Source organism: Charadrius vociferus, unplaced genomic scaffold, assembly GCF_000708025.1.
Source record: "Charadrius vociferus isolate BGI_N301 unplaced genomic scaffold, ASM70802v2 scaffold448, whole genome shotgun sequence".
Taxonomy (NCBI): domain Eukaryota; kingdom Metazoa; phylum Chordata; class Aves; order Charadriiformes; family Charadriidae; genus Charadrius; species Charadrius vociferus.
This window is the reverse complement of record NW_009649753.1, coordinates 262838-275394: the sequence shown is the minus strand read 5'-3', so window position 1 is coordinate 275394 and position 12557 is coordinate 262838.

The window sequence follows — 12557 nt, the reverse complement described above, 5'->3', positions numbered from 1 at the left end:
TGGTTAAAGGTAATTCTCCTGATGTGTATGACCACATGATACCGAATGAGGACTGCCACAACTGGTGGGCAGGCTGGGGGTCTCCCATAGCTGGAATCTGAGCTCCACACATGCAGATGCTTGTGAATGACAAGTCAACATATCCACCTCTTAGGCAGCAGCCCCACAGAGAAAAAAAAAAAAAAAAAAGGCGGCTGTTCTTCTTGTCTGAAAACAGTTCCAGTTTTCTATGAAAATGTCAAAAAATTTCAGTTATTTTAATTTCATTGTAAACATTTTTTAATCATAGAATCTTTTAGGTTGGAAAAGACCTTTAAGATCATTGAGTCCAACCATAAACCTAACACTGCTAATTCCACCACCAAACCATGTCCCTAAGTGCCACATCTACATGTCTTTTAAATACCTCCAGGGATGGTGACTCTACCACTTCCCTGGACACCCTGTTCCAATGCTTGACAACCCTTTCTGTGAAGAAATTTTTCCTAATATCCAATCTAAACCTCCCCTCATGCAACTTGAGGCCATTTCCTCTTGTCCTATCATTTGTTTCTTGGGAGAAGACACTGACGATCACCTCTCTACAACCTCCTTTCAGGTAGTTATAAACAACGATAAGGTGTCCCCTGAGCCTCCTTTTCTTCGGACTAAACAACTCCAGTTCCCTCAGCTGTTCCTCTAGACTTGTGCTCTAGACCTTTCACCAGCTTCATTGATCTTCTTTGGACAGGATCCAGCACCTCAATATCATTCTTGTAGTGAGGGGCCCAAAACTGAACATGGTATTCGAGGTGCAGCCTCACCAGTGCCAAGTACAGGGGAATGATCATTTTCCTGGTCCTGCTGGCCACACTATTTCTGATACAAGCCAGGATGCCGTTGACCTTCTTGGCCACCTGGGCACACTGCTGGTTCATATTCAGGCAGCTGTAGATTAACACCCCCAGGTCTTCTTCAGCCAGCCAGTTTTCCAGCCACTTTTCCCCAAGCCTGTAGTGTTGCAGGGGTTTGCTGTGATGCCGGTGCAGGAACCAGCACTTGACTTTGTTGAACCTCATACAATTGGCCTCAGCCCATCAATCCAGCCTGTCCAGATCCCTCTGTAGAGTCTCCCTACCCACATGCAGATCAACACTCCTGCCCAACTTGGTGTCGCCTGCAAACTCACTGAGAGTGCACTTGATCTTACTTCTCCAAGAATGGAGAAATCTATCATTTTGTGGTCAATATGCCCAAGACAGCCTCCAACCACCACATCACTCAAGTCTTTCTCTTTTCACAAACAGCAGGTCTAGCAGTGCACCTTCCCTGGTTGGCTCCCTCATCAGCTGTGTCAGGAAGGTCTCTTCCACACACTCCAGGAACCTCCTAGACTGCTTTCTCTCTGCTATATCGTATTTCCAGCAGACATCTGGTAAGTTGAATTCCCCCATGAGAACAAGGGCTAGTAGTCGTTAGACTTCTCCCAGCTGCTTATGGAATATTTCGACTGCATCTTGATCCTGGTTGGGTGGTCTATAACAGACTCCTACCATGATATCTGCCTTATTGGCCTTCCCCCTGATTCTTACCCATAAACAATCAACCCTACCGTCACCATCATTAAGTTGTAGACAATCAAAACACTCCCTAACAGGCAGGGCTACCGCACCACCTCTCCTTCATTGCTTATCCCTTCTGAACAGCCTGTAGCTATCCACAGCCACACTCCAGTCATGGGATTTGTCCCAACAAGTTTCAGTAATGGCAACTAGGTCATAGATTTCTAGCAGCATGGTGGCTTCCAACTCCTCCTGTTTGTTGCCCTTTTCCACTGATTATTCTAAAATTAATTATATGTGGGTTTGTTTCTTTATTGATTTTTCCCTTTACCACTTATCACAACTTTCAAAAGGAAAGTGAAACTCCTTCTGTGCCACATCACTATGCCAACACTGAGCAGAAAAGTAACAGGATATAAACCCAAAAATACAAGAGAAAATATGAAAGTAGAAGAACCTCTGTGTTCCTCTTATTATTTTTATCCTAAAGAGAAGAAGGGCTTGGAGATGGAGAAAGGAAGGGAAATAACTCAAAGGAGGAAATAAAAATCTGATCATTTGAAACATTCAAAAGAATATTTTCTAAGTTTGCTTGAAGGAATGAAAGTATGTTGGACTTCAGTGTAAAACAATTTCAGACTTCTAATTTTTGATAGCCTTGTATGTGCATGTGTGTGTATGTGCATGTTTAAAGCCATAGGGATTAATATATAAAAAAGTTAAGTATTTGCCTTCAGAAAATAAAAAAATAATATGAGATGCCAAGTTTTAGCTGTGTGATTATTACAAAGGAGAGTGGAATTAGTTCATAGACATAAACAATGTACTATGCCTTCACAGCTAAAAACATCGTCGAAACAAACTCTGACTGCCAAGGATGGTTTCCTCTGGAGTAGAATGGCCACATCCATGTTGGGAAGCTCTTGACCTAGATTTCCTCTGGGTGCTATGTGTAGCCTCTGTGGCACCAAAACATAATTATTCTAAAGTGCACAAATCAATAAAAGAAGTGTCTTAAAGCATGACGCCAAACACTTGAGTTGTGGACCTTGAACATGGGACAAGGGTATTTTATGATTTATCCTGGTTGGACAATGCTGAAGGACCATGTGGGTCATAGTGAGTCCTAACAGGGGCTTCTCCATTCTGTCTTGGGAGGGAAGTTCCCAAATGGAGGTATACCTCAAATCCAGGTTTCATGCTGGGTGGAGTTTGTTTCTGAAAAGAACCTGGGAGTAAGCTGGCATACATGCAGCATAAGTGAGCAATTGAAACCAGGACTTAGGAATGAGTATGAAGGTGTAGAAACTCAGTTAGATTTCTTGTAAGGGAGGAGCTAATGTCTGACTTCCCAGGTTCATGTCACCTGGGATGTAGAGTAATTAGACTTGCCAATATATATTTTCAACATTAATTTTTTTTTCTGTTCTGTGTTGAATTTTTTGGCAGACTGCCCACCTGTCAACTTTTGTTACTCTGCAGATCCTGATTAGTCTTTAGGCTGAACTGTAATTAAGGTCTTTTCAAATCCATGGGTGGATTTCGTCCAGGTGGCAAACACACTGAACCATTAAACAGTCTTGTTTACTGCAGTATCTCTCTGCCTGGAAACCTCCATTTCTTTTTGGTCAAACTATGAGCAAATATTTGAAGCAATGTGAAAATTAGATCCCAGAGGTTCTTACAAGAGCTTGTTGCTCTGAATCACTCTTAGTAAAGAAACATACACTGCTTTACTCAAAAAAGGTTAGTCAATTTTCATCATAAAGTGCATGAGATGTGAGGGAGCAAACAGGGAGATATTTTATAAGATCCAGTTTGTTTTACAGTGAACATGCCTGTAGTTTTTTCTACATACCAGCTCAATAACACAGCAGTTTTCAAATTAGCAGTTCTCATTCCTGGTCATTTACAGTGACCTTATTTTTCTTCTTTAGTTTCTTAGCTTGAGTTCTTCTCTTTAACTTACCTGCAAGCTGACCTGAAAACAAGAGGAAATTCTTTTTCTTTAATGGGAATGTTCATTTTACTACTTCACGTTAATTTCAAGCTCGAGATGCTTGCAATGTTCATGCCTGACAGTGGATTTCAGGCTCTATTTTAGTGATGAGAAAACTTCACAGTCAGATCTAGCACCCAATTAACCCAAGATGATATATGTGAACATAGGTAGGACTAAAGACCTCACTGAAATGTGGATAGGTTTCTAAAAGCTGAAGATACTGCGTTTTGGTGAAATATTACTTGGATTGATCTTTAAGAAACCATTACATTTCACATCGAGATGGGAATCCCGTCTTTGTTTCATGTGACTGGCAGTAGATCATTACAGTTCCAAGAGCAAGTAAATTGTCTTGCCATCACATCAGAAGGTGTTGTCATGGAGTGGTTACATGGAGTTCAGGAGATCGTTTTCCATAAAGAGAATAAACACAGATAAGGGAAAAATTACAAGCTGGTGAAAAATAGTTATAGATCCATAAAATGTTACTTCCTCCTTCTTAAAATACACTTACAAGAGTCAGTCTAAAAGAAAACATTGCATTTCATTCACCAACACAGAGAATTTAAAGCATTAGTGGCCAGCTGAAGGTTCCATCATTTGGAAAATGCAATGGTAGAAAAGGTAGATCTAAAAGTAAGGTAGAATTCAGAAAGACACTAATTGCCTAGTTATATGGAACAATGAGTATGTCTTCAGTTCTGTTAGGTAAGCTATATCCATCATATTTCAGAACATCTGCTAATTATTAATTGACAGGAATTAGATAGAAACTTACAGTGTGGTTAAGCTATTTTTTTATTTGGCTGATGTGAGATCTTTTGCACCAGGATGTTGAATTTGTTAGACCGCTGTAGCATCTCCTAGCTACCTAACAGTGTGAATTTTAATATACACCAAAGAATGTAAAAGATACTTCAATTTTGTTTATTTCCTTTAATATTAAAATGGGAAAAACAGGCTCAAAGAATGGAACACTATATGTTCTTGCATTCTTGGTGTAAGAGAAGGGAAAAGATATTGCTTGTCAGCTGTCTTTCCATGAACAATTGTTTATAATTTCAGTTTGCAAGCTTTGTTGATGTAGATACAATTTATTTATGTTTTCATAGGACAATCGCAATAGGCCATGGATACTATGGCAGTTTTGTCAGGGGCTACAGAAGGGGTTTCCCAGATTGTGCAGGGAGTGGGCTTGTACTTGCAATGAGAATTTAAGCTCAGTAAATATAAGGCATTGACATAGCCTGCCCAAGTCAAAGTGGATTTCAAAGTCCATGGAATCTCACTGTGCCTGTAAATCTAATATCTTCCAATAATGTAGAATACCAAGAGCAGGATTCCTCCTCTTTGTTGCACCCTGTAGTGGAGTAAGCATAGTGCCATGAAAGGATAAATATTAAGCAACAATAATTCATATTTGGTATGCATCTTAGCAAGCATGCTGGAAGGACATGACATGTTACTATTCAGAAGGAAAGGTAGTTCCTGCTTCATTCTTCAAGAATGGTCCCTTTTAATCTCTGAAAAATGAACTAAAAAAAAAAAAATCTCTTGATACATCAGTTTAATGACTCTGTACCTATGACTACCAGTAACTTGGGCTTGGAAAAAGTTTAGGCTGTTATTGTCTATACAGATTGAAAACAGTAGCTAGAATTTTCCATGGGCTCTGTTGGCAGTGGGTCAGATGAGATTGGTCTTGAATGGATGATGCACCATTTTTATGGTTATAGATAATGCATCACATCATATTTTTCCTTTACATTTCTATACATTCTTGTGCCTGGTCTTTTCTAAATAGAGCTGAAAGTGGTACCTGTTATCACTCAAGAAAACTACTTGATATATTAGCAAGGAGTTGTTACTTAAGAATGAGAACAAATGCTTCCTCCCTCAGCACTTTGTTATCTTTTTGCATTTGGGAGCACTGGGGACTCCCAGGCACAGCCTGATATTGGACACCCTTCTTTAGACTCCAGAAGTGGGATTCAGTTGCCTGAATACAGGGCCAGTGAAAAAGCCTTGTGCACCTTTGAATGGCCCAGGATTCCTGAGAGGCCCTTCTACCTCTGCAACCACTGGCAATGCCAGATATATGTGAAGGGCACCAAGTGCCTATGTTCGTATAGCTGTATCCCACCTCTGCCACTGCTAGGGGAGAATAGCAGGATGCTAAGTTTGATACTGTAAGTATTCCCCTGGAGGAGCTTGATTCTCTCCATTGACTTTAGAGGGAATGTGGTCTTCTACCTCAGGTGTCTGAGTTGCAACCCTGAAGTTGAGTTTTGTGACTATTCACTGCTGCTGCAGAGTTGGCCAACTGGGAGAAGGCAGCAAACCAAGAACCTCGTGATGGCTACTGCTGGGCAAGCAAGCCAGCCACACCATTGCCATTGCCTTCAGCAATGGCTCACTGTCCCACTGGTGGTGGAAGAAGAATTCAAGCCTGTGGAACGAGGAGGTGAAAGAGAGATTGAATGGGTTGTTTGCTCTTGTCTTACCTTGGTATCACCTGTAGTATTTACCACTGCAAGGGTTATTAACACAGGCTGTGTGACTTCCAGTCAGGCAATGAGCTGAAAGTCTGCCTGAAATTCTCCAGAAACACACCCATTGCTTCCCTGCTGGCATAAAGATGCTATCATAAATATCTGTGGGTTGAGTACCTCTCTTAGTGTAATCTTCTGTATACAGCTTGAGCAACATACCTAAAAAACTGAGCTGGATTCACCTCCTCGGAAACCTAGAAGTTAGGTCATTCTACATGACCATACAAAGTGCTGCCTTTCTGGAAGGCTGTTAGCAATGTTGTGGTTTGATGGCAGTCGTCCTAATAGGAAGCCACTGAACTACAGCATAGGTTGAACCATACCACATAGCAGCTGGGAGATAGTACATAACAGTCAATGGAGCTAAGATTCAGAGTTGCCTCAGTGCTGGTAGAAATAAGACTTTACGTTTCACTATTAATCCTCTAAGCCATTCAGTACCTGTACTTCATTATCAGGATAAATCTGTGTAACCTGAGAATATCCAATTCTCATTTGGACAATAACTTCTTTATTTATTATCTCATATACACCAACTAGGTGAACTAATATTTTTTAAAGTTTATTACTACACTGTTTTTTATTATGACACTGTTACTCAGTGATACAATGAACTCCCATGCATATGTACACATCATGAAACAGGGAATTTATTTCCAGCTTCACTGAAGTGTATTTGTAAGGACAGCAGAGCTTTTAAATCTAAGAAGCAACATTCAAATTAAACTTTCAGCTTCTTAGCTGAGTGATCGCTTTTTTTTATTGTACACAATCTTTTCATCAATAATGTCAATGATGATTTAAGCAATGCTCTACTACCTGCTCTGTTGAGAGCAGTATGCACAGAATGGGTTTAACAGCAGTAAGGTGATAGTTGGGATTTGTTACTGTCTCGGAGGGTTGAAATTTGTTCAGTATAACCTTAAGCTGTTCAAAGTCAGTGGCAGGAAGAAGCTCTTTGCTTAGGGTTTCTGATTCTCCTACGACAATTCAAATTCTCTGATAATACAACCAGGGATCTGGGGCACCTGTGTTAACTCTGAAAGCTTCCTTTGTAGGCGTGTTGTCTTTAGTAGTGTGTGGGATGGTCTTTTGCAGTTTTTCACCTTACTTGAAGCTGAAGGTTCAGGTCATTTTTTAGGGTACACTGGGAGGGCTTTTTTCTTGCAAATTTGTAATTAACATAATTGAGTTAACCTTTAAGGCTTATTAATTTCCTGTGTCAGCTGATACCTTCTGTTCTTCTCGTCATTCTTGTTGCGTTGCTGCTTGGAAGCATTTTCCTGCTGCTGTTGCTCCCTTTTAACAGAACTGTTATTTATCCATTGAACATAATGTGTGACACCATTTCTGGCATAAGGCAAAACGTTACGCTTGATGTGGCTGACCAGACTATTGCATGAAGTAACTAGGTAGGAAGAAAGGTGGGAGAAGTCATAGTCTCAGTGTGCCTGTCAAACCAATCCCTGATGTTGTTTGTAATGAAACAGTGAAGATGAGTCGCTGTGTACTTTATGTGTTAGGGATGCTGTACAATGAAACCCAGCACACTGTAACAAGTTGGGCATTTCTGCCCTGTGTGTATTTTTCAGGTTGAAATTCACTCCTGGAAGATGGGTACCTAATTATCACCACTGATGAATTAGACACTGAGAAGTTGGACCTGATGATCTTTATGGGCCCCTTCCAACTTGACATATTCTCTGGTAAGGAAAAAACCCTTTCTTTCTGCCTTTTATATTTGCATAATGCTGTTTAAAAGCATTATTAAGGGCTTGAAAGTGAAACTAAACATTTCTAATATGTACACAAGATGTTTTAACCAACTTAAAGATTTTTGGTTTGGTTTAAAAAATAGTAGCAGAAAGAAAATTATTTGCAGGCAGATCTTGTGGCTGGCTCTCATAACAGTGAATTGTTTTCTCTGACTTGAAGCATTAGCAGCTAGATGATGGCACTAGTATGGAAGTATATTTTTATAAATGGGCTTTGCTAGGGTTCCCCTAATGTGCTCACAGAATGCACTTGGCTTAGCTATGACAAAATCTCAGTTATGTGGCAACTAAAAATCACTGCAACTACAGTTGTTTATGAGAAATTAGGCCCTGGGTTCAAAATATCACATAGTATTACCAAAGCAACAATATCAAATCATGATTAGCAGAATTACTCTGAACAGTAGGCATAGCCTAAAATGAGGTTAAAACAGCTTTTTCTGAAGGTTGAAGAGGGTCACAATACTCACTGGTTGCCTTTAAGTAAACGGCACCTTCAATACCTACAATATCTTTAGCCTCTATAATGCATAGCATTGCCTTTGTGCTAGGTATCCTATTGACTCTGTGTGACTCATATATTATGACCTCACCAATGAGATAACACCCTCATTTGATAAAAGGCTGTATCAATGAAGAAAAGCCCTGCTGCCTGATAACTTGATTAAGAGCTGAGTACTCAGGGTGGTGGTGTGAGACATTTCATTTCTAATCACTTCTGGTTTCTTGTTGAGCAGCTTTATGGAATTATCCAACCTTTGGCAAACTTTTGTATGATGCTTATTGCACCTAAAGATAAATTATTCTTTATTTGTTCAATTTGCTGCAAGGTGGGGCCCATCTGCTTGTAGGGATCAGTTTTCTAAAGACTTGGTATCAGAAGGTTCATTTTCCATTTGAGTGTCCTTAGGGCTTTTGTATTTTTGCCATCTTTAGAAGTCAAAAAAATGAAAAGAAAAAGTAAAAGTAATGCAGAAACTTGAGTTTTAAGATCACAGATGTACGTACTGGTTTATAAGTTCTCTAACCAGAAATGTCAGAGATTTATATAAAATTTAAGAAAAAATTCCAAATCCAGAACCAAAAGCAAGGTTTTCTTTGTTTAAGTAATCCAGTAACTGAAGATCATAAAATATATTTGTTATTCCCACAATGTGGCCAAACACTTCCCTCTGTGAAATTGCTGTCATACTTCACTATCATAAATTAATGGAAAATGTGATAGATATTGTGAGACATGCTATTAGGGCTTACGTTCCCTTTTCCAAGGGTGGAAACATCTATGGGGAAAATGCCATGCAGTTTACTTCATAGTTTGGTTCTCCTTTTGTTGCTCCCCTTTGGATGTCTAATCTTAAGATCAGTGTTGAACTTTTACTAACATGGCCCTTAACAAAGCACCTGTGTAGGAAGGAGATGTGTCCCTTTTTTCTGTTTCAGTTTAAACAAGAAAAACTTCTGATAGCACTGATGTAGATAGCAGAGAGGTTTCACTCCTTGGTAACCAGCAGTGTTTTGTGGTGGCAGCAGGAGCTCCAGACGGTTCTGGAAACTGTTGGTGGAGCACTGGGGCTCAGGATAAGCCTGCCTAAAAACATGCAGGCAAACGAGAAAGCAGCGTCTTTTTTTTTTTTTTTTTTTTTTTGTAAGATTCAAGCCCATCTGTTTAAAACCTTCCTGCTACTGAGCTGGCTTTTGCTGTTAGGATGACTACAGTTTTACTTCATGAGCTGAGACCCAGTTTAGAGAGTGTTTCCTCTGATAGCAACCTTTCACAACTATTTTAGAAGCTACTAAACAACATACCCTCTCTTAGGCAAAGACTGTTGGATCAAAATTCAGCCCTCCCAGGACCTCCCTATTTCAATGCAAGTTTTGTGTTGACTCTTAGGTTAAGTGTGGATTAGGTCATATCCTTTGTCTAAACCAGAGCCTTCTTTTTTAGCTCTGGTCCCTTTCATATTTTCAGGTCTCCTGAACCATGTATATTCACTTAAATGTCATACTACCAAAGCAGTACTTAAATGGATTAGGTATCTGCAGACATCTGACACTAGAATCATTGTTTCTTGCACAAAACCTCTCTTAGCTGACTCAGATGATCAGAAGAGTGGTCATTAATAGGCAAATAGCAGTTATAACAATATATATACAATAATATATGCAACTATACAATAATCTTTAAATATTCTCTATTCATACATCAGTCACGCCTCAGCAAAATGTTTGAACAGTACATAATTTTACAATAGTCTTCAGAATAATTTATGTGAGAGCCTGAAGGCATAAAGGCTGGTAGTGCCAGAAAGCCTTGAAGGAAAAGAGTGCCTAGAAAAGTGCTTGCAGTATCTGGAGAGCATGATGTCAGATACAAACTACAATCTAGGTAGACCAGGCAGACATGGGATCAAAACAGCCATTTGCCATTGCTGGAAGAAGTGTAGACCAAGGGAACATCTCTGGGATCTTCAGAAGTGGAACAGAGACCTGTACCAAGAATGTGGATGCTATGGTCCAACAAATATGCTACTGAAAATTTAAGAACCTAAAACATGTGAATAACATGAATAACCAGGTGAATAGAAGAAGATGCTTACAGAGAATTGTAAGAACAGGACACGTGTAACATGAGCCTTCACTTCTCCAGGCTAACCAATCCCAGCTTTCTCAGCCTCTCCTCACATGACAGATGCTTCAGTCCAAAATTCCTGTAGTATCCAGGAGCCCAGAACTGAACACAACACTCTGGATGTACCTCACCAATGCTGAGTAGTGGGGAAGGATCCCTCCCCATCTCAACCAGCTGGCAACACTCTGCCCAATGGAGCCCAGAAGTCTGATAAGGCACAAATTCTACTGGCAGTACATGGATAGGCGGGGCAACGTACAATAAAAGCATTCTGGGACAGTGGGCAAATGCAGTTGAAAGCTAATGAGATAGCTCACATTGCCCGTTCTAGATGTGAGTACCACACGCTACTGGGCAGCAGCACAACAGAAACAGGATTCAGACTCAAGACTTCAATATAAGACCTGAGGCACTAGTACCATAATGATGGACCATGCCCAGAATTGTACCAGGATGCAAGGACATAGGGCAAGGAGACAGTCTGGTGAAGTTAGGATCGGGCACCTTTGAGATTATACTAGTCATATCACATCATACCATACCATATCTAATAGATACATGTAAATATATACACATATATGAGCAAGCAAAGGCATGGAGGAATGTACCGGCAAATCTGTAAAGAAAAGGAAGACTTCCCCAGTTAGCATGGTCACAGTGGTAAATGTATAGTCTGGTAGCAGTGAAAAATCCTTCAGGTATACAACAGGTCTGTATGGTTCCCACACTGCTAAACAGTGTGTTGAAAAGCAGTCATTAGCTGTTACTGGTAGAAGATGTACTATCTGATTTATTAAGGGCAAAATGTCCGGAGGGGATGGTGGCACATTAACTTAGATGAGCCATTCATCCACCTTTCACTTCTTATCAGCTGTGAGTGATAAACCAATCCCAAGACATTCCAGTGTAAACTGAACTAGGAATATTGCAGACATAAAGAGTTTCTGTTTTGCAAGAAGTAAATATTAGGGAAGATTCAGGATAGGACCTTGGTATCGAACAAATGACGGCCAATGTACATTTATAGCGAAAGCAGCAAATGGAAATTGTAGAGAACTGAGACCATATTTATTTGCTTTGGAATTAAGCAGTAAGGAAATCCTTAATTAAAATTATAGGGTGGGAGTCCAGAATTTGTGGAGATCTTTACAAATTATACATGTCCTGTAGTTTTGTTTCTCCTGCAAATGCTTTCACTCCCCCCCCCCGGAGTTATATGCCAGTTATACAAATGTTTGACCCTGTGAAAATTCAAAAATTTATTGTGTTTTCTGGCCTTGGTGAACACAAGCCAACCTGTGTCTGCAGAAACAGCATTTTCCAGAAGCATCAGTGAGCATGCACAGACATGTGGTCTGCTTTACTAAGGCTACTTCCCAAAGCCTTCTGAATATGTCCAGAAAAGAGAAATATTCCTGGTCAGTCAAATCACTCCAACGTTTACCAACAGGAGTTAGTAGAAAAGATCCCTGTTTTAAATAATGACCTCTTATTTATGCAATATGTATTATACAAAAATAATGTGTTCCCTGGTGTAAACATCTGTCTGTTCCCCAGAACATTTTCTAGACTTTTGGCCAATTTCAATCAAAATTGGCAGATGGCTAGATCTCTCAAGTTTATGTAAGTTTCTGTAAGGCTAGAAAAATTAGTTAGCCAAGTAAAAGAAAGAAACTATATTACAATATCTCTGTTATAGACCTTCCACTACAGTGGAAGCTTCGGTATTAATTTACCCCTTATTGCACAGGGAATCAACGTGAGAGCTTAACATCAAAATGCTATATATGCCTCACTGCCCCACACCTTAAAAAACCTCTGACCTGACAGGTGGATTTTGTGGTGTCTACTAAGATTTATATACTGACTAAAAGCTGGCATATTCATAACATTCTTAGTTTGGACGAATAACGTTAGTGTAATTCAATTAAAATTCCGTTTAGTGTAACTCAATTAAAATTTCAGTGGACCAATTAGACAGAACCCTCTAGGAAACCAGACTTTATTAGGTGCAATGCTTGTGGAACTACTGTTCAGGAGACTTTTTTCCCTGGAACG